A 20347-nucleotide genomic window follows, 5' to 3' on the forward strand; every position below is an offset into this window, starting at 1 on the left:
GTAAATCTTCCTACTGCTGTGCATGAGAACTCCAGCACAGAATCTCAAGTCAAAAAGGTAAAGGTTAGATGTGGGCCACTTAAACAACATCTCAGACATCAGAAAATATCTAGAGAAATGAAGGTTGCTGCATCCCTGTGAGAAAGCTTTGTCCCTTCCCATCTTCCTTGAGTCCTGGACTGGGGGGGACTCTAAAAGACCTACAAGAAAGGGTTCAGTGAAAATAAGCAAACATCATTAAAATTATTGAGTAAAAACATACAGAGCTGTCCTGGCTGAGAGAGACATTTTTCACACTGTAATAGCCACACTACTCCCTAAGTGGAAAAAAGAAGGTCATTTACTTCACAGGAAAAAAAAAAAAAAAAAAAAGTCTATGAGATCATTTATAATATTACTCACAACCATTATCTATCCCAAATCATTCTTATGCCTTGTCTGATATTGGCTGCCTTGCAGTGCTTTGAGTCTCTCTTAACATAAAACTCCTTCTTATTCTTTAATGGCATACCAGCTGAAATATTTAAAGCATTTGCAGACAAATGTACCTAATTGTATCCTAGATGCACGAAGGCTCCTGGGAACACTAACTGCTGCCACAGTCACATTTACTTACCCTCAGGGAGTCTGTTGTTTCAGTAAAAAACCCTGTCAAATACAGGTTGGTTAATAAGAAAATGCTTTTCCACAAACAGAGTGTATTTGGGCTCACATCCTGTACTGACTCATTCCTTCACCTGATAAAAGCTTCCTGACCTCTCTTACAACCCACAGTTCACTAGACTCCACTTTGAGGGCTTTGCTGCCCAGGGGCTGCAGAATCTTGCATACCAGTTCTTTCCTCTTTGCCTGAGGAAATGTGGGCTCTGGATTGTGCTCTGCTTACCAGAGGCCTCCACCTTCACAGCTAGCCTCAAGTGCATGCTCACACCCATGTGCAGAAAGGAAGAACTAAACTTGTTCAGGAAGGTTAGGCAAGGGAAGAAAATAGATTCTGCTCAGCCTTGTGCCATGCAGTTTCTTCTTCGGTTTATGCTAGCATTGTTTGTTATCCCAGCCCATATGTGTGGGGCAATGTGTTTTTGTACACCAGCCTTACAGAAGTCTCCTGTTTCCAGCCTCAAGATCTAGCAAATGCCTTGAACAGTTTCTTCTCTGTGTGTGGTTTTCATCAGCTAAACAAACAATTGCCCAGACTACATTGTGAAGGGATGGTATTGACCATTCTCCTGAATACATTTTTACATACTGCCTTTATGTGTCTGGGAATCCTACCCTGCACTTTCTGAAAACATTAGTTTTCCTTCTGAGGTCCTGCAGAAGTGCATGACTGATGCATTGCAGAGCCCCGTGGAAGCATTTGGGGTCTCCTGCAGGATCATCACTGCACTGACTTCAAGGATCTGACTCAGTTGCTTCCTCTGACTTGGGCTAGTGAGTGGCTCCTATGTGCTCTTGACAGAAATGCAAGGAAAGATAATTTACCTTTGCGAGGCAGGGCATCTAGGAAGGAAAACGTTCTTTGGTGTGTCTCAGCACTGAAGAAACTACAGCTATTGCTCAAGATCTCTACAAGCAGCCTGTGAGCCCTTGCTCATTCCTTAGCATATTCAACATGACCAATGTGTTAGTAAGACGTTATTTGAATAGCAGATAACTGTGGAAACATTTGGCAAGAAAACTTATGAGAGATGACAAAACAATTGCAACCTTTGGCTGCCACAAATTGAATTGTTTGAAAGTCCTGCCCAGAAAGTTCTGAGGGGAAAACGTTATATGTGGTGCCCCAGATTATTTCATATGAGACATTAGCATTTTTGCTGGTAAAGACTATCAATTTTCCCATGCTACTGACAGTTCTCTGAACTGATGCAAGGGCAAAAATAAATTGTCTCACCCTGATCTTATACATGTGAAACAGCACACCCTATTCCCCGAAGCCATAGCAGTTGAATGATCTACTCTAAGAAACACGACTCCAAGTATTTAGCAGCAGCCATCTCAGATCACCGTTGCACAGCCGCAATAAAAATGTGAGAGGTGGGTGGAGAGCAGCAGAGAGCAGCTGAGAGCACTATGAATGAGAGTAGCTAGTCCTAAACCTGTGCTAGGGCTAACAGCCAAAGAATAAAGGAGCTGGTGAGAGGGGAACACGTTGTTCTCGTTACCTGCCATTGGTTGTACATCTGCACTACACATCAACGAAAGGGCACTTTTCGTACGATTGTACACTGTGTAATTAAGATAAGAATAAAACTAATTCACGTTTATCTAGAATTCCTCAGAATTGTTGTAGTTCCTGTAGACATAGCTGACTTCATAAAATGTGAACATCTGAGTCACACCAGTAGATTGTACATGGCAGAAAAACTAATCTGATGTAATAGAAATGTTTACAAGCCCAGTAACCCTTCTCCCTCCACCCCCTCTCCACTTTATAAAGCCACATAAGGCCATGGATCAAAGCAGTGAAGTGGCAGCACGCTGAACACTGAAACAATAACACCCCTGACTTCCTTCAACGTCAATAGAGCAAGTTACCAGAGGAGTTTTGCATTCACTGATGAAGAAGGTAATATAATCATATGCATCAAAGACTGGAAGCCATAATATCACCAACTCTTATCACTAAAATATTGTTAAACATGATTAAGCACGGTTCAGTGGAAATATCAGAAGCTGACTACCCAGTGGGATCAAAAAAACAGCGAAGAGTTCGGAAATGTGTACTCATTTAATGCTTACCAGATGCAATCAATTTAGTGTAATAGTCAGTTCCAGTCCTTAATTCATATCTTTATGAAATGAGTACAGATACACTCCTCTTATGTCTAACAGATTTCCTGCCTTTATTTTTTTCCCCTTTTACAAGCAACATATCATCTTTTTTTCTTGAACTCTCCGTCTCTCCCTTAAAAGCTGGAGGTTCCCTACAGATAACAAACCTGTCATTGCTTCCTGAGCAGATCTCAGGTTTGTTAAGGGTAAATGCGATGACACAACATGTTTAGGGTTTTGTAAGACATGTGACTTCACTGCGGAAAATAAATGAGAAGTGCAAAGTCAAAAGAACTTGCACTGAACAGATTTAATGTTGCTTGTAAACGTGACTTTCTCACTCTGAAGAATGTACCTTGCAGGGTCCCACAGGGTTCCTTTCTGGTCCTGGAGGAAGGTCTGTAGATAACAAAAAAGTGCTACAGACTTGTGAGAGATAGGTCAACTAGAAAAACTGATCTGGATTACTTGTTAAAGAAAGGTCAGTTGAATAGCATCTATTTTGACAACCAAATGAAAAACCATGAAGCTAGGGACAAACAAAAGCAGCTTTCCTACAGGAATGGGGGCTTTATTTTCAAAAGTGATGGTTTAGCAAAGGATTTAGGTGAATAAGCTGGTAATCAATCCTATTGGCACTCTCAGGATAGTTCATACCATAATGGCCAATCTGAACCTGGAAGAAGGGCGGTGATATATTTAGCTGCTGTACTTAAGTACTGGAGAAAACTCAGATGAAAACAACAAGAATGATCACAAGCTTAGAAAATATGATCTCAGGGAAAAATTGGAAGATGAGAACATGTCTTGTTTGGGAAAGAGAAGACGAGACAACAACCAGCCTTCAAATATGTAAAAGGTAGCAGCAGCAGAGACTGACAAAATCTTGTCCATATCTGCTAGTGATAGCACAAGAAGTAATGGGCTTAAATTGCAGCGAGGAAGATTTATGTCAGCCTTCAGGAACGTTTTCTAATGATAACTGAGCACCAGAACATATTACAGGTTACCATAGGATTAAGAATTGTTTAGGCCAATGGTTCCCAATTTTTATTTTGTACTAACTTCAACTGAGAAAACTGGCAGTGTTCCGCCTCCCATTGTGAAATGGTAAAATCGTTTTATCTTCAAACACAGAGTCTGAAAGTCTTCTTGAGTACCAGAAATAGTGATGATGGTGACAAAGCACAAAAAACATCACGAGGGATGCACCAACTGTATTAAAAACAAATGAAAATTTACCCTGGGGGGTAGCTGCATTTCAGTACAACATTTAAGAGCAGGAAAATGCTGGCAACCTGATTGGGGTATGTTGGGGGAACACAGGAGCTGCCATACTGGTGAAGGTTGGGAAGCTGTGCAAAAGGAGTCATTGTAGACAGCTGCAGTGAATCAGTCTTAAAGTAAGCAAGGCGTAACTGGATTTGGGGATGAGTGGGGATGAACTGGGAGTGCTTGTGGGTGGTTGTGGAGTTACTGGAAGGCCACAGTGATGGGAACAAAGCTCAAGGTAAGGGACACAAAACGGGAAAGAGGTGGAGGACACAGTCTGAGGCAAGTCTCAGGGTGAGAGTACTCAGGTAGACATTTTTATGACTACAAACACCCACTGAGCAAAATTTGTCAGATATACTGCACTTGCCAGTGAAAAAAGATACAGAACTGCTGACAAAAGTAAGGGGGACAACTTTCAGTTTCCTGTGATTCTTGTGTTACTTAAGCTGTCTGAAGTGTAAGAATACGTGCACTGAAGGAGATATGCTTATGAAATGGGGGAGTCCCTGCTCCACTGGACATTGAAGGGTTGTGAGGATAGTGCCCTTTTGTATCCATTTTTCAAGGAACTGAGGATATGTTCCTTACTGCTCTTGTTCAGGAACTAGAGTCACGATCTCAAATGTCACAGTAGCTTGAGCAGAGAATTGCCAGGCCTCCCACTGTTGTACGCGTGGGCACAACTTTGATTAGTTCAGAATACTTTCTAACAGAAGTCAGGCTTCATGATACACTCGGCAGACTGGCCTGCTCTGATTAATCTTAATATTGCTGTCTTACTAAAACTTACTCAACATCATTCGCTGTATCATTGCTTGGGGCTGGAAAAGAGCATATTTTTCCCCTCCCACTCCTTTCTTCCCCCCCCCCCCCCCCCTTTTTTTTTTTTTTTTTTTTTTTTGCTCTAAACATTAAAGTGCACTGCTAGATATAGAGAAGAAGCCACTCTGGAATTGCAGTTGCTTAATAGTCTCTGTACATTACTGATGCCTTACTGATATTAGAAGTCCCTGGATGGAACCCTATGTGCTATCACAGTTGCTTGCCCAATGGGGACTTGATGTGTGTCAGGTCAGTCACAAAGCTCCAGTACTGCTCCAGCACTGTATGTACCAGAACTCCTCATGGAGGGAGTCCCAGCCCACACTTAACGCTCTGAGGTTAAATGCACAGAACTGTAAAAACACAAATCACAAACAAACTCAGTGAATTCTGAAGAGAAGTTTTGAACACCCCAGTGTGGACGGTAAACCACAACAACAGTAACAGGAAAAGCAGCACCACAAACGAAAACCCAGTACTCCATTTGAAACTAAACTCATTTAATAAACTAGAAGAAATTGCTCAGCAATGAAAAACTGCAGCACCACCACCCTGACCACATAAGATACATGAAAATAAATAGACTTGTGGGTACACCTCAAGAAAGCTTAAAACTGCAACCTGCTCCGAAACAGACTCCACACTAGCAAGATGATCTCACTGTCTGGTAGAAATAATGCTCATCAGCCAACTGCAATCAATCAATTTCTCAGGACTGCTTGCTATATATAAAAATTGAGGTTGGTAAAATGTACAGGACGTTTGTTCCAGACCACGGTCTTCTGACCTTGATGAGTGAACAAACTGAAAATATTTCTCACGGAAACTAGTTTTGGGTTACAGGTCAGGTAATAACTTGGGAACTTCAGCAAAGGACAAACAGAAACAAAGCCTCCAGAGAGCACTTGCTTTTAATTTGGCAGTGAAACATAACTTGAGGTCTGCTTTTGCAGAGGAGTCTTGGATATTGATTTTATTCTTTCTGGTGCCCAGGCAAAATGGTTTTGGAAGCTGAGGGCCTCGTGCTGGAGAGGCAGATGGGGAAGGAGAGGAAGGAAGGACTGCTTGCTGCTGTGGATAACAGGTGACAATCAGCAAAGATTAGTTGATCAAAGAGGGAAAACGTTTAACTTTTCTGTCACAAACAAGACCGTATACATCAACACACACTTATTCCATATCAGCCAGTGGTAAATTACAACCTTTCTTATTCACTTTTTCCATGAATTGTATCAAGCAGTTACTGAGTGGAAGTAGGAAGTCAATTAAAAGTACACAGATCTTTTATCATCATTTGATAATAATAATAATAATAATAATAACCTGTTTTGTGGGGAAGGTTGGATAGAAGATGTGTCAAAACAAGCTTTGTACTTGCATCTAACAGATAATAAATAAGGGAAGTAGCAAACGTAGCTAATGAGAGGACAGGCTGCTTCTGGTCACTATGAACTAGATATTCAAAGATACAAGCGTTCTTAAAGATACACAGAAGTGCTCTGGGGTGTGTTCCAAACTGTCTCACTGCTACCTCCTATGGAAATTAGTGACAGTCGTGTGAAATGGGAACGGTACCTGGTTGAGCGGTGTGGAAAATCTCACCCCACATCATTCACGTTTCTAAAATGAGTGTCTTGACCTTGCCCACCTGTTTCTATTTACAGGTTGGAAGAGGAAATGAGCTCTGCTGCTTCTTCCACTCCTGACTGATTTTATAACTGTGAATGAACTTGGTCCAAATGAAGAAAGTGCTCTCGTCACACCTGTTAGCTAAACTGAAACCAAAAGTCGCTACTTGAAGCACTTTTCTGCATAACAGAAACCAAAACCTTTCACATTTTAAGACGGCAAATTCCCAACATAAAATAATATGATATGTGTTGTTTCAAACCAGTCTAAAGAGTTAAGACTGTTTCCTCTTTTTCCTGTGACTTTGCAGCTTGCCTTGAAAGTGGCTGTAGTCAAAATGATAAATCAAGGGCAGCAGTTGCTAGAGCTGAGGAGAAAGGTAAGCCTGAAAGTCTGAGGCTCTGACTTCCCTGACTTCACAGTGTGACCTCTTCTGCTGGGTAGGGAGATTGGTCTTGTCCTGAGACTGGGGCCTGATGGCACTAGGTCTTCTCTGTACATGTAATGGGGAGTATAATATAAATAGTAGAATATAATAATTCAAGTAATGGAGAGTACAGGAGGAAAGGATGGAAAGCAGAGGGAGTGAAGTAAAGACAGAGTTTTTGACATGCTGGGAGATGAGATGCCTCGTCCAGGACCACACAAGAAATGTGTGGCAGGCAGGTGAGCCAGCTGCAGGCGCCAAGAAGGGTGTGCGAGGGGTTCAATGTCTATTCTCTGAACAGCTGCCAGGAGAATAACATGTGCATAATCACCTGTCACTCAGTGTTTTTTTCATAGCGACGCTATCATCCATCAGCTCCTGAGATAAGACAGACAGATGGCATGATCTGCCCTATGGAGGTATCTGCTGTTCTTTGAGTATAGAGAGCCTTGGGTGACCAGCTTGAACTTATTGGCCACCTTCTCAGTGAGGAGACATAAATTCCCCCCCCCCCCCCCCCCTCTAGCATGGACACTTTTCCACATATTGGGATGTGGGATGGAGGAGTGAGAGATGCCAGTGACCAGCAGTGTTAGCTTGAGCTCTGCTGGACACTGCCTGCAAAGAACTGTCCCATCTGAACACAGTCCCTGGTTCTCTCTCTGGCTTCACCCAATTGAATGTGCCTGTAAGTAAAACATAGTCTTTTATAGTAAATGATGTTCTGCTGTATTTTATACAATGTAGGAGGTACCAGCACATAAAGCAAAAACTGGACCAACTGGAAGTCAACTAGTGATACCATCAGACTACATTTAAGCCATACGCATTCCTCTCAGACTTACTCAGCCCAAACCAGGCGCATGTAAGCTGCCAGACTGCATCAGATATTGCAATACTGATGCTTAACATGGTTGACAACTTAGTGTTTATGTTAGCGATCATTTGGCAGAAGACACTGTAAATTACTGTATCTTGTAGCACCTGGTTAGAAAGGATTCTTTATTTTGACTGCAATTCTACTGTCAAGAGGGAGCACTATGAACGTTGGTGTAAGCAAAGTCTACAACAAGTGAATAGCCCTAAATGAGTTTCACCATACTCAAAATGCTCATAATCCTAACTACCCCTAGGCATTTATCATTAGATGGGGAAAATGAGGTGTAGAGTTACCTGGCTTTACTAAGGCCATGACTGTGGCAGTCCAACCAAATGCCTGTGCCTGCAGGGATCCCTTCTCTTTCCCCCCTCCCCCCCTCCATCTTCCTCATACAGACTCCACAGAATCAAAGTTGGGCACTGGGTCAATCCTATAGGTGAACTTTGGAAAAGAGTGAGCTTCAGGCATTATTTAAATGTTACCATCTTTGGGGAGGGGAAACAGGATGAAACAAAACACTACATATCTTTTTCCCCAGAGAAACAGGGCAGTGCCTACAAATGGAAAATGGTGGGTTTCCTTTTGAAACATGTATAAATCTGGACTTCCTTCCCCCCTGCGAACTTCTGCTGCTTTGTAACTCCCTTGACATGTCTCTCAGAAAAGTGTGTATCTTTCAGCCGCAGTATTTCTAGCTCTCTTTGGGATAAAAACTTTGGGCTTCATTCAAGAAAGCACTTAAGCATATGTAATTCCTTAAATTTCAACATGACTATTCATGAGCATAGAGTTAGCACATATTTAATTGCCTTCCTGAATGGGGGCCAAAATAGAGACTATCTCAGGAGTGCATGGGAAAAAGGCTTACTTTTCATTATTTTAATAAAGATAGTTGCTCCACTCAGAAGAATTTCACAAATGGCTTGGAAAGATTTGGGTCTTCTTGCTAGCACATCACTGGAGAGTGAAGCTATTACAAACAAGACAAGGATTGCCTGTGCCTGCACCACGCAAAGGGAGAGAAATGACATGAGAACTGATCCTTTCATGTTGATTATTTTTCTAGATGTGAGCCCCAGAAGTGCTCAGCTCTAATGTCCTTCCTATCCATTTGTGAACATATCAGTTTTTGTTAATGTCATTTGGGAAAGAGCTCTGGATTGAGAGTATTCAATTGTGCAGGTCAAAATTGTAGAGAAACATTTTTCAAGTGTCTTTATAAATCTGCTTTCCATTTTGAAAAGAAGTTCAGGTTAGTAGGCCTTTTAATGTTAACTCTGGTAACAAACTGGAGGTAATCTTGTGGTACATTTCATTAGTCTAATTCAAATTGCCTCTCAGATCCCACAGACCTTCACAGCATTTGAATGAAATTGTTATAAAATGTGAAAACCGCAAAAAATCTTTAGCATTTACAGCCATTTCTTGACTAAATGGTGCAGACACTCTCTTTAGTTTTCAAAACAACTTTAAAATTTTCAGTGGATTGTTTGTTAGTACCACCAGAATTAATTTATCTTTTTCAGTTGCAAATAATTAACATCTGAAATGATGCTGGATTTTAAAACTTTGGCCCAAGACCCTTATTCGTTTATCCACTTGCAGATAGTTACAGTGGAGGCCTCCACATCTTTGATGAGATTCATCTAATCTTAAAATAGATGTCTTTTTAAAAGAAGGGAAAGCAATATGTATTTGAGAACTGTACTATCTGGGGAGTTCAGTTGTGCACACCCATACTTCTTACCTCACTGCAGAGGTGATAGGAGCCCTACCTCACATGGCTGCTTTCTTCACCAACCTAGCAATAGCTAATGCACACAGCAGAGCCAATGCAGCTGCATTACAGTAGTACAGATGGAGATTTCTTCCTCCTATGAACAACTCTGCCATTTATTTATTTATTTTTGGCTTGAGCATAGCTATGAATGGGGAGAAGGCAGAGGCTGAGAAATGATCACTTAATTTTCATGCCCCAGTTTGCAACACTGGCAGCTAGCAAAAAAAGCCTGCTTTTTTTTCATGGTCAGTTTCAATGGTAATTTGGCTTGTTACAGCCATCACCCATATATAGAGCAAGCCAGTGCTAAAGATCAGTGCTAAAGATTAGCATGCTGACTGCTGCTGCGAACTTAGTGGCTTGGAGCTGAGTCATGTGTGGGTGGGGGTAAGGCTCTCTCCTTCCCAACCAACATTATTTTCACTGACAACCTGGGCAAGATGGGGGAGGAAGGGGTTTAATGAAACAGCATGCCTATCCTGTTTGTGACACCATCAAATGCTGCTGCTCAGCATATTGGTGTTGAGAGGGGGAACACAGTTTCCGCAGGGGAGACATGCTGGGTGCTGGCTGCCTGGCCTGTGCTCCATTCCTGATTTTATTTTGGGCAGAGCTGATTTGATTTGTAGGGTGAAAGTAGCTTAAACCAAATCCTGTCCCTGCAGCATTGGCAATGGGGTCAGTATGCTCAGCAGCACGTGGCTGACGATGCTATACGGCAGGATACATTGCTGACACTGCAAAATGCTTCTCTGCCAGAGGTGACACATGAACATCTCCCTGATGGAGGTGAGGGAAGTGCTTTTGAAAGACAGGTCAGAAAACGCCAGTGATAATTTCTCATTTGTTCCTGAGGACAGTGGCCTAGGAAAGGCAAAATACAAAGGGATGCAAACATTTACACGCAAGCACTCACATTCTTAAATACCTTCTATAAAGATATTGATCATATACATGAAAACATATAACAGAAAGTTTACCCAATAAAAATGTGATTCCATGGCAATGCTGGCCTGTACAAAGATAGGGCACTTGCACTAAAAGGACTATTTTAAAATCAGCAAAAATTTGACTGTTCACTTTGCTTGTTTTTTAGTGTATTTCAAATATAAGACCGTGCTTATGCTGGCATCTAGTGGCTGTTGTGTTTATGGAGATTTCCTCCCCAGAACCTTTGTGTCAAGCACGGGAAGCTATGATCAGTTGTTTGGCTTTTCATCTAAGACTGACTTTCCAGAAATATTTTTCTTTTATAGGTTTTATCTTAGAGAAACTTCTCATGGATTACTGCAAAGGTCAATATTGAGGTCAGAGGAGTCCCAGACATTAGGGTGAGTGTGATTTTCCCCTTATAAATAGGTAAAATTCTGAGCTCAGGGCTTCATTTTATTTAAGAATTGTAGAAATAGGATTTGAAAAGGCTAAAATTTAGGATGGTTCAGACTGACAAAGGCTAGAGGTAGCTCAGACCTAAGTATCATTCATGTGAAGTTTTTGTTTTTCAGGCTTTGCAGAAAGGAAATGCACTCATCCAGGTTTAACAAAAGAGCAAGAGAGGAAGGCCATGTCTCTGGCTGGCTCAGTGTGCTCACCTGCTGGGACAAAGTCAGAGCAATTGCTGAAAAAGAGCCATGCCTTCTGTTAGCGAATGTCTTGAAAGGGGACATGGAGATACAGGTTACTGATAGGGTGACCCGGTAAGTGCTCTTCTTCTCAAGAGAATGAACTGACAGGAGAGCACTTTCCTACAAGAGAGTGAGGACTCACTGTTGCTAAAGAAGAAGGAATTCACTGCCAGTGGCAGCTGTGAGGTCATTCCAAATAAAGGGCAGTGCAACAGCTGGCCTTCTGCTCATTCCACCCACAGTTCCCTCCCACTGAGGGGAGCTCTAGGCTCCTCTTAGTTCTCTTATGGCCTTGGCTCCCTTTCCTCTTCTCACAGCTTTACTAGTGACCCCAGTTCTTCTGGTTCCCTTCACCCCAGCCTTCCACATCCTTGCAGTCTACCAAGACCTGCCAGCCCAGCTGGTCACTGCCCCAGCTCCCTGCTAAGCCTGCTCCCTGGCCTTGGCTCAGTCCTTCCCATACTGTGGACACTACTGATGAAAATCTTAGCACAATGCAGAGTTTTTTGCCTCATCTGCCTTTGTGCTAGTTGATCTCTTCACATCTGTTGATTCTTACACAAGGAATTTATTTTCCTTCTCATCTGATTTGGCCCCTGACAAGTTCTCTCTCTGCCACATTCCCTGCTGCAGAACCCCTTTTCTGCAGAACCATGTGGGTTTTGCTAAGAAAAACAGTGAGCTCTGCTGTGACCTCTCTCTTCCGTTTGACCCACTCTTTCCTTTAGTCACACACACAGCTTTGACTAACAGTATTATTCTGAGGACTGTGGCCTCTTCTTCTGTGAAATTCAAACACAACAGCTACGTTCTGCTTCAAGAACCAACAGACCAAGTGAGGGGCCCTGAGCAGTGGCGTGGCATTGTCCATGCAGTTAATTAGCAAGGTCTGGGCACACTGGTAGTCTCTCATAAATGTTGAGACACTGCCTGGGACTGCTTCCCGTCAGGCTGCAGAAAGACAGTAGTTACCTGTATGATGTGAACAACATCCTGCAAGTTTGTGTCAACCCTAAAAATCTGAGGCCCACGTTATTTACAAAGGTGTGATTAGCATCTAAGCTGTCATGAAGAGTGACTCACTGGCCATAAGACAACACCTATGTGTTTGAATAGCTTCCTGGACCTTCCCCCCAGAAAACGAGGACTGAAGCCCAGCAATTGCACCAGCACTGCCACATTCCTCCCATGAGTTCTGCTCTTCCTTACTGTGTCTATGGGAAATGTGTAATGGATTTGGGAAGCACTGAGATAAACTTCTGGCAAAAAGATCCACCAAGGACCTTCAGACCCTTCAGAGACACCTCAGCATTTCCCCATTGCCTGCTCTCCAGAATGGGCTGGATCTGCCCTTAGTGCAAGCCAGAGTGGATGTTCCTCTCTGAGTGCCCTGGACATAGAAACAAAAGTGAATTCAAGCCCAGGATCTAATGGTAGTGCTTTCTTTAGTGTGAGGGCAGCCAGATTTACATACTGAATTCAGGCAACAATATGGGGGAAGACCTAGAGAGCTTGTGATCCACAAAAACCCAAGGGAATCTTTTCTTATATGCATACCTTAGATTGTAATGTATGAAATATTGTAGCTAATGAGTCCCATTTACCTGAGATGTTAGTACATCCACATCCTGTATCACTTTTATCTTTTGACATTTTAGAACTTCTTTTTTTGAAGTGATAATTTCCTTAACTATATTATTGTGAATTCATTTAAACTCCTAAAAGCTTAGCTATAGTCTAATTGTGACATAGATATTGATATAATGAAATCTGCTTTTGGAAAGCAAATGCCTGTCTATTAGCAGAATCTTGTATAATTGATTTTTAGTTGAGAGCAGCAGCTGTTTATTCAGTTCGCAGGTTTCTTGTGGTTTGTGGTTTCTTGTGGTTTAAGCATTTGCAGGGTGTAGACACTAATGAGAGCACTGAATTGTTTATGGTGATCTTTGAAGGAGCACTGCAGATTTGTTACGAACTTTTGCCAGCCCAGCAGAAATATATTAGTGCCTCCTTATGCAAAGTCCCACGTGCAGAGTAACCTCACTAATCCAATGCCTTGGGACTGTGCCACCAAGCAGGGTAGTGAAAGTTTACCCTGCCATCAAATGGCAGTTGATTACAAGTTTTCTTCAGATCTATTATGTGGAGGATTGCCTCTTTCCCAAAATAGGTTTCTCAGGCATAAAGCAAAACAAAAAGAAAATTCACTTTAAGGCTCTTGCAGCAAAAGCCAGTGTAAGAGCAATGGACTAGGCATTAGCTTAGGAGTTACCTCCTCAACTGCTGAACTAGTCCTGTAAGGCTAGCTCTGCACCAGGAGTGCATGGATAGCTGCCCTAGTTGGAAATTTGCCTCTTACAACAACAATATCCTGCCAGAAACTGTGAGGTAGAGCTCCTCTTTTTTCTTCTTTTCGTGGCTTTTGACTTTCACAAGTACTTCCATACCTATTCCACCACTGCACATTTTCCACTGGATAGTTCATATTGGTATTTATGAGCTACAGTGAGAATGATCTGGTTCTCCCAAACTCAGAATGTGACCAAATTTCTCCTAATAACTCGAAACTTAATAAGTACTGACTGCACAGTGGTCTGCTAGATATTTATCAGCTCTATAGGGAAGGAGAGGAAGTTTATTTGAAGTAGGCTTTCCAAACCTTTGAAAAAATACACCTGCAGAAACAATATTAAACCATGGAGGAATAGAAAAATTGATCTCACAATTCTTTCTCCATAAATATTCTTCATGACAGATCATCTTCCTTAAGTACAAGGCAAAAGGGAGCCCTCTAGGGTAAGTATTATGTGGGAAGATCACCATTTTCAAGGTGCAGCACAGCTGGTTTCATTTTGTGCTTGAGCAGCAAGGAAACGCATGTTCATGAAACAAGATAACTTATGTTGCAACCTCTACATCTAGGAAAAACTAAATTGCTGCTTATCCAAGCCCAGGAGACTTTGCCAGCAGAAACATCTCTGTACATATTCCCTGTGTCTCCAAGCATCTGTCAAAGAGCAGGTGGAAGAGATGAATGTTCCTTGCAAAAGCTCATACTGGTCATTCTCATACTTCCTAAAAAAGAGCATGAAGAGGTGAGTGGAGGCCACCTCTTTTACCAGGTCACATTCTGGCCTTCACTTCTTTTCACAGCTGCCTAAGCCTCATGTATTGCTGCTCCTTTTCCCAAGGCTTTCTGCCACCACACCAATGCTTCCACTCTCTGCTACCTATGTGCTGCCAGTATCAACAGCCATCACATCCTATCTGTATACTTTTCCTGTAATTATGATATCATGTCTTGTCCTTCTACTGCTCTCAGACTTCTTCAACAAACAATCACATGCATTCTGCTAAGCTTGTACACACTGCAGTGGGGTGAGGAGTACAGAAGGGCAGGAAGAGGAAAGCAGTGGTGGTGTGGTGAAATAGAAGAGTGACAAAAGGAGACAGCTGGAAGGAGCGGGATTGGTTGTGATATTTAAGAATACAAAATCTTGGTGTGAGTAAGGTAAGTGGCTTTTGTGGTCTGTTTTATGCAGTCTCTTCCTTGCATTTGACTGAATGCTAGACTCAGAGCCACTCTAGTCTTCTGGCAGCCCTGTGGATGGTAGGGTGCCATCTTTGGTTCAGGTGGGGTGGAAGTCCTCTAAGTTGGTTACAACAGCAGACCCCAACCAGCTCAGCTCTCCCGTTGCACGCCTTGGAAGCACTGCATCCACTAGGCATCATAGTCTCATACTGTTCTGTCAGTGAGGATTTACTGCTGTTTCAGATCTAATGAAACTCTTTCTATTCTTCCTGATGTTTTGCTAAAGCACATGGCTGTAGCTCAGGTAAATTACAGGCTTGTAAAAGAAATTACTGGGTGTTACCACCTGGCCTGCACTGAAGGGATGATAGACTCAGAGACTGCAGAGACTCTTCCTGAGCCTGAGAAATAATGAATTGCCTTGCAGAGCTGTGGCTTTGCAAAATCCTACAAAGGCTTCATTTTTTTTTCCATTCCCTTTTGTTTAACACCCCAATGTTGGTGCTTTTACTGGGATGGTACGACTATATATTGTCTGGCCTTTCCTTCTAATCCAAAAATACTACAGGCAGTAAAAAAAACTTGCACAGAAATTCCTGTCAGGTAAAAAGTATAAAACATTTTTATTTTCAATGGGATTTCATGTTTCTTCTTTTTCAATTCATATATTGAAGAAATAGAAACAATCAATTTTGCCTTGAGTGATAGACTATGCCTGTTTCCTCTGCCACATGTGGGAGCTCAGCCTTGAGCTTCCATTGGGGCTGTCTTTCATGTATAGCTCCTGACTTCAGGCAATGAAACACAAGGTGAGAGAAGTTAAGCTGGTTGGTTGGGTGAGAAAAGCACCAAACCTGATGTTTTGCTGTGCCTGTGCCTGTTAACATAGGCTTAGAACGAAAATAACAACATCAGAATTCACGTGTTTCTTTCCTAATCAGGTGCCACAACACAATTGGGAATATAGTTATCATAGAAGCATTAAGTTTGGAAAAGACTACTAAGATCATCTAGTCCAATCACTGACCTATCACCACCATGCCCATTAACCTACTCCTTTTTGAAAACAAAAAACGTCTTTTCAGACTTCACTGCTGACCTGGACTGAGCTTTAGATTCTTGTTTTAGATTTTCAAATTCTTCTCCACAAGGTTTGTCCCAGCTTTGAATTGGCTTTGCATGGAGGACATTCCTGTATTAGTGAGCTCCTCTGCCATCTGCTGGAATGTTTGATGAGCACTGTGAGCTAAGTGCTTCATGCTTTGCAATGATGCTTTGTTTTCCCTGCCTAGACCACAGCCTATATTATTTCTCCCATCTGACTGAATTCCTAAGGCAGATCCCGGTAACAACAGAAGCACAGAGAGTCTCCAGGTGTGCAAACATAACTCTTGGGAGCATTATGGTAGGTGCAGCTCACAGGGGAACTTCAGCTGGAAGAGAAGGCAAATGGAGCACTCACTAGCAGGGCAAAACATTTGCAAGAGCTATCTGACACACTGGCCTTACCTTTCCTCAATAGGCAGAACCCATCTTCATCAGAGAGGCGTGAAGGTTTTGTCCTGAGTCACCAAACTGCATCGGTTTCCAAATCTACCTTCCTGCTTCTAGACCAGATCTGGTTATTGAGCCAAGTACGCTTAATACCCAATAAATAGTAAAAACAGAGTTCAGCTGTGAGACATGATGGCTGTAAAATCCTTACCTGCTGAAGAACATTTCAATTAGTCTATTCACTGTTCTGAAGAAAGAGTGTGGCAGAAGGCCAGATCTAGGGCACTGACTGCTTCCTCTGGAGTCACAGACCAGAATTTAAAATGTAGTACACGGTGTGTCATGCTGTGTTTCCAGCCAGCATCCTGGGTTACTGAACTAACAAGTGAAAGTACCATGAGCTTTGCTGCTGCAGAACAGAAGGACTGGAGCTCCCTCAGGACATTTCTGATGCCTCTTGAACTTGGGAGATTCAGATTCCATTGTGGAGGGTCTAAGCAGCAATGATGTTCCCTGATCATCTGCTGTGTTACAAAGATTGACTCTTCAGCTCATGCAGATGCTGTAGCTCCAGAGCATTTACAAGAGGCAAGGAATAACCTAACAGCTCCCAATTAGCTTTTCGGAAAGAATACACGGTGCTGAAGTTATGCCAGAAGGATCAGCATGTGACTCCTTTGACAAAAGCAATGCTGCTATTCCTTGTGATGCTTTAACCTCCTGCGGTGCCAGATGTAGCTAGTGTTTTACTATTTCTTTCTTCAAATAGCAGTGCTCAGGGGGGATAAACTTTACTTAACCTAATTAATTTTAATCACAGCTTTCAAATCTCATACTGTGCAAAGAATTACAAATTGGAATACATTAATAGAAGCTGTGGTTTATGCTGCAAGCTAATCAGGAAGTGTGCATTTACATTTTCTGCATGAGTTTGCAATTACTATTAAAATAAAATTCAGTTATGTCCTTTTATATTACTAAAATGTGACGAGCAGGTTGAGCAGGTCTGATTTGTTGTAGAAAATGACTTGAAAACGGCCCACATTTCAAAGAATTAAATGATTCTTACTGAGTAAGAGGTTTTAGAAATGACTTCCAGTTGTCTAGAGTTAAGGTCCTTCCAGGCATTCTGGTTTAAACAATCTTTCTTTTACAATAATGGATTGCCTAATATTTCCTACCTGCTTCAGTGCTGATCCACAGAGGGAACAAAGAGAGTTCTTTCACAAAGTCAGTGATGCTTTGCTGAGGGAGTAAGTTGGAGAAATAGCATCTCAAAAGACCTCATCCAAAACCCAGTGCTGAGATACCACAGCACTCAGAAGCAGTCCAGAAAATTGCCCACCCAATGAAGGGGTTCTTATCTGATGAATAATTTGGGGAGGGTTAGAATACCCCCAAATCCTACAGTCCAGCCAATTTGGGGTTTCATTACAAACACAAAACTCCTTCATATGATTTTGAAATCGTAATTCTAGTAGGACTGCACTGCAAATTTTACTTGCACCCAATGATTTTGGAACCTATGTCTCTTAGTATGATACCTGAACGCATGTGGAAGATCAGTCTCTTCAGCCCACCACCCAGCACCTGATTTTGAATAGAAGCCCGCTTTCGTATCCATGTGATTATATAGGAAGGCTGAGCGTCAGGTTTCTCTAGACTGTATCACTATAAGTCTGAGAGCCTCTGCTTTTAGAGTACCGGTGGCTGAAGTAGTTGAAAAGAGAAGAGGAAAGAGAAGAATGGTCTTGGTGGCCTTGCTGACATAAAACAAAACAGCAGAATCTTTTTTTAACAGAGCTGTAATGCCAGATCAAAGTGACTTGGCTGCGTAATGCCTATTCTCAAAAGCAACTTGAACTTTTAGGAAACTAAGTCCCATTCATTTCAATGGACACCCAGCATCACTCTGAACACGTAACTAAAACTCCTCAGGTCACTTTGGCACATCTGAAAACATGCCATGTCTGGGGAAACAGCTTCATTTTGAGGAAAAAGTGAATTGCTCCCAAAGGTATAATTATCCTCAGGAGCACAGTGTTACGCTGTGACAGGGCTCCAAAACATTTTTAGTATGAAATTTTACACTGTAGTATAATGCACTGCTCAAGAGAGTATAGTAGGGCTTGTATTTGTTTCCCAGCCTAAACACTTTGCAACTTAATGTCTTTTTTTTTTTTCTTTTTTAAATTCAAGATTATGCAATGCTTGCAGTGCAAAACAAAGAGGAAAACCACAGCCTCACCATGCAGAAACAGCGTACTCCTTTGTATAGCAAAAGGTCAAATTGCACTGCTTCTGGGAAAACGCAAGTAGATGCATACATTATAGATGATAACTTTTAGCTAAGTTGTAAGCCTTGTGCTTGGTAAATTATTGATAGCACATCAGAGGTTTATGAAAGCCATGTTTAACATGCTGAATTCAAATAAAAAGGTTTGTGAAAATGGTTTTTGTAAAATGTAATACAAAGTACAAATATTGATACAGAGACCAAGAAGATGGAACATCCCTTTCACTGAAGCTCACCGAAAGCTCTGGAAGAAGAAAATTAACTGCATTATTGCTGTGAAATATCACTTCAAACTTGTATTTGCATCAGAAAGTTCATTGAGGGTTTCTTCTTTTTAAAAATTCAGTTGAAATGCTGCTTAGAGAGCTCCTAACCACAGAATGAGTAACTTTAAAGGAAATGATGAGCTGATTCTTGACTGATGTAAGTCACCAGAGCTCTGCTAACGTGGAAATCTGTTTAATAGACACTTCTAACAAACTGCCGATCCACCAAAATAGTTTCTATGCACTTTCTTTAAACCATGGTGAAAATAGGAAAATTGGCTTTTCCATCCCTCTCTGTGCATGCCTCTGGTGAGATAGCACACTGATGGGGCACAAAGAAATGCAAAAAACCACATCTCACCTTCCTTTTTGTCACACACACACAGGTAAATCACCAGCAGATTACAAATGGCTGCACTGTCACAGAAAAGCAGAGGGAGCACATGGCTGCAAGCAAATCTGCCTCGTTTCTGGGTGGTTTGCCAGCATCTTTTGTGCCAGGCAGGAGGTCTACCTGGTTTGATAATTCATCTGTGAGGTTTAGCCATTAGTTTCCTTTATATTCTGTCCAATTAATCTGTGTTCTGTGCAAGTAAATCAAGGCTGATTTCTGACAGCCCTAAAATGACTTGTTGCTAACAGCCAAAATCCAGCTTCTCTGGGGCCAAGCTTGTCCAGCTGCCATCTGGGTCAGCCTGGGTTTTATGGTAGCTCTTTGCAGCAGCTAGAAGCTCCAGCCTCCCTCCAGGTGGACTTTTTTATGTGCTCCTAAATTATTAACAGCACCAAATTTCAGACACAAAACCACTTTGCACCCATTAGAGCATCTCTGTGCATTTAACAGGTATCTGCATGATGCTCCTTCCCAACAAGTCTGTATGTAAATGAGGAAACCACTGCAATTCTCAACTCCAAGTCATAGAACAGCCTTCAGCACCAGCAGCTGATGACTTAGCACAGTTTAATCAGCTCAGGATCATTCCCAGGCTGCTGCTGAAATGAACTATGCGCACAACTTCAGGCTCGCTCAATGACAACCACAGTTTTTAGGTTGCCAGGCCTGGGGAGATTTCTCTGCAGAGCAGGGATGTTTCTTCAAAAGCAGTGATGTTCTTCTGGAGGCTAGAGAAATTTTTTTTTTAAAAAAAAGTCATATTTTTTGCATAATAACAGCTTTCAGTAGAACAAAATTCATGGCTCTGTGGGAAATCACAAAACAAGAAGTCTTAGCAAGCATGAAGTCCTCAGTGCACTGACATGTTAATATAAGAGAAAAATTGCCTTGCACAAAAGGGACCATGAGAGCTGCTGGCATCATTTTTCTCTTGCTGGGTTTTTATTCAAGTACTTGTCACAGTTACCACATTTTGAATATCTCTGTGAACAACTCAGCTCAAAACCCTGCCTCCTCGTGCTGCTCAGCCCTCCTGCAGCAGAGTCCTCTCACCTGCTGGGAATCCAAGACTCCCCTCTTCCGAGCAGCAAACTGCTGCACTCTTCCTATCCAACTGAATAGCTGTCCAGAGAAGTGGTGGATGCCCTG

At 42.0% G+C, this 20347-nt stretch overlaps 1 long non-coding RNA gene across 1 annotated transcript; it reads right to left on the reverse strand.

Moving 5' to 3' along the window:
• Positions 1-15300: 15300 nt before the first annotated feature.
• Positions 15301-19922, reverse strand: LOC128078694 (uncharacterized). Its single transcript, XR_008205752.1, has 3 exons — positions 17424-19922; positions 16258-16387; positions 15301-16181 (listed from the first exon to the last, which is right to left on the reverse strand). It is a non-coding gene; the product is annotated as an uncharacterized LOC128078694 (long non-coding RNA).
• Between the last annotated feature and the right edge of the window lie 425 nt (positions 19923-20347).

Source organism: Tympanuchus pallidicinctus, unplaced genomic scaffold (assembly GCF_026119805.1).
Source record: "Tympanuchus pallidicinctus isolate F22 unplaced genomic scaffold, pur_lepc_1.0 scaffold1, whole genome shotgun sequence".
In the NCBI taxonomy this organism is placed as follows: Eukaryota; Metazoa; Chordata; class Aves; order Galliformes; family Phasianidae; genus Tympanuchus; species Tympanuchus pallidicinctus.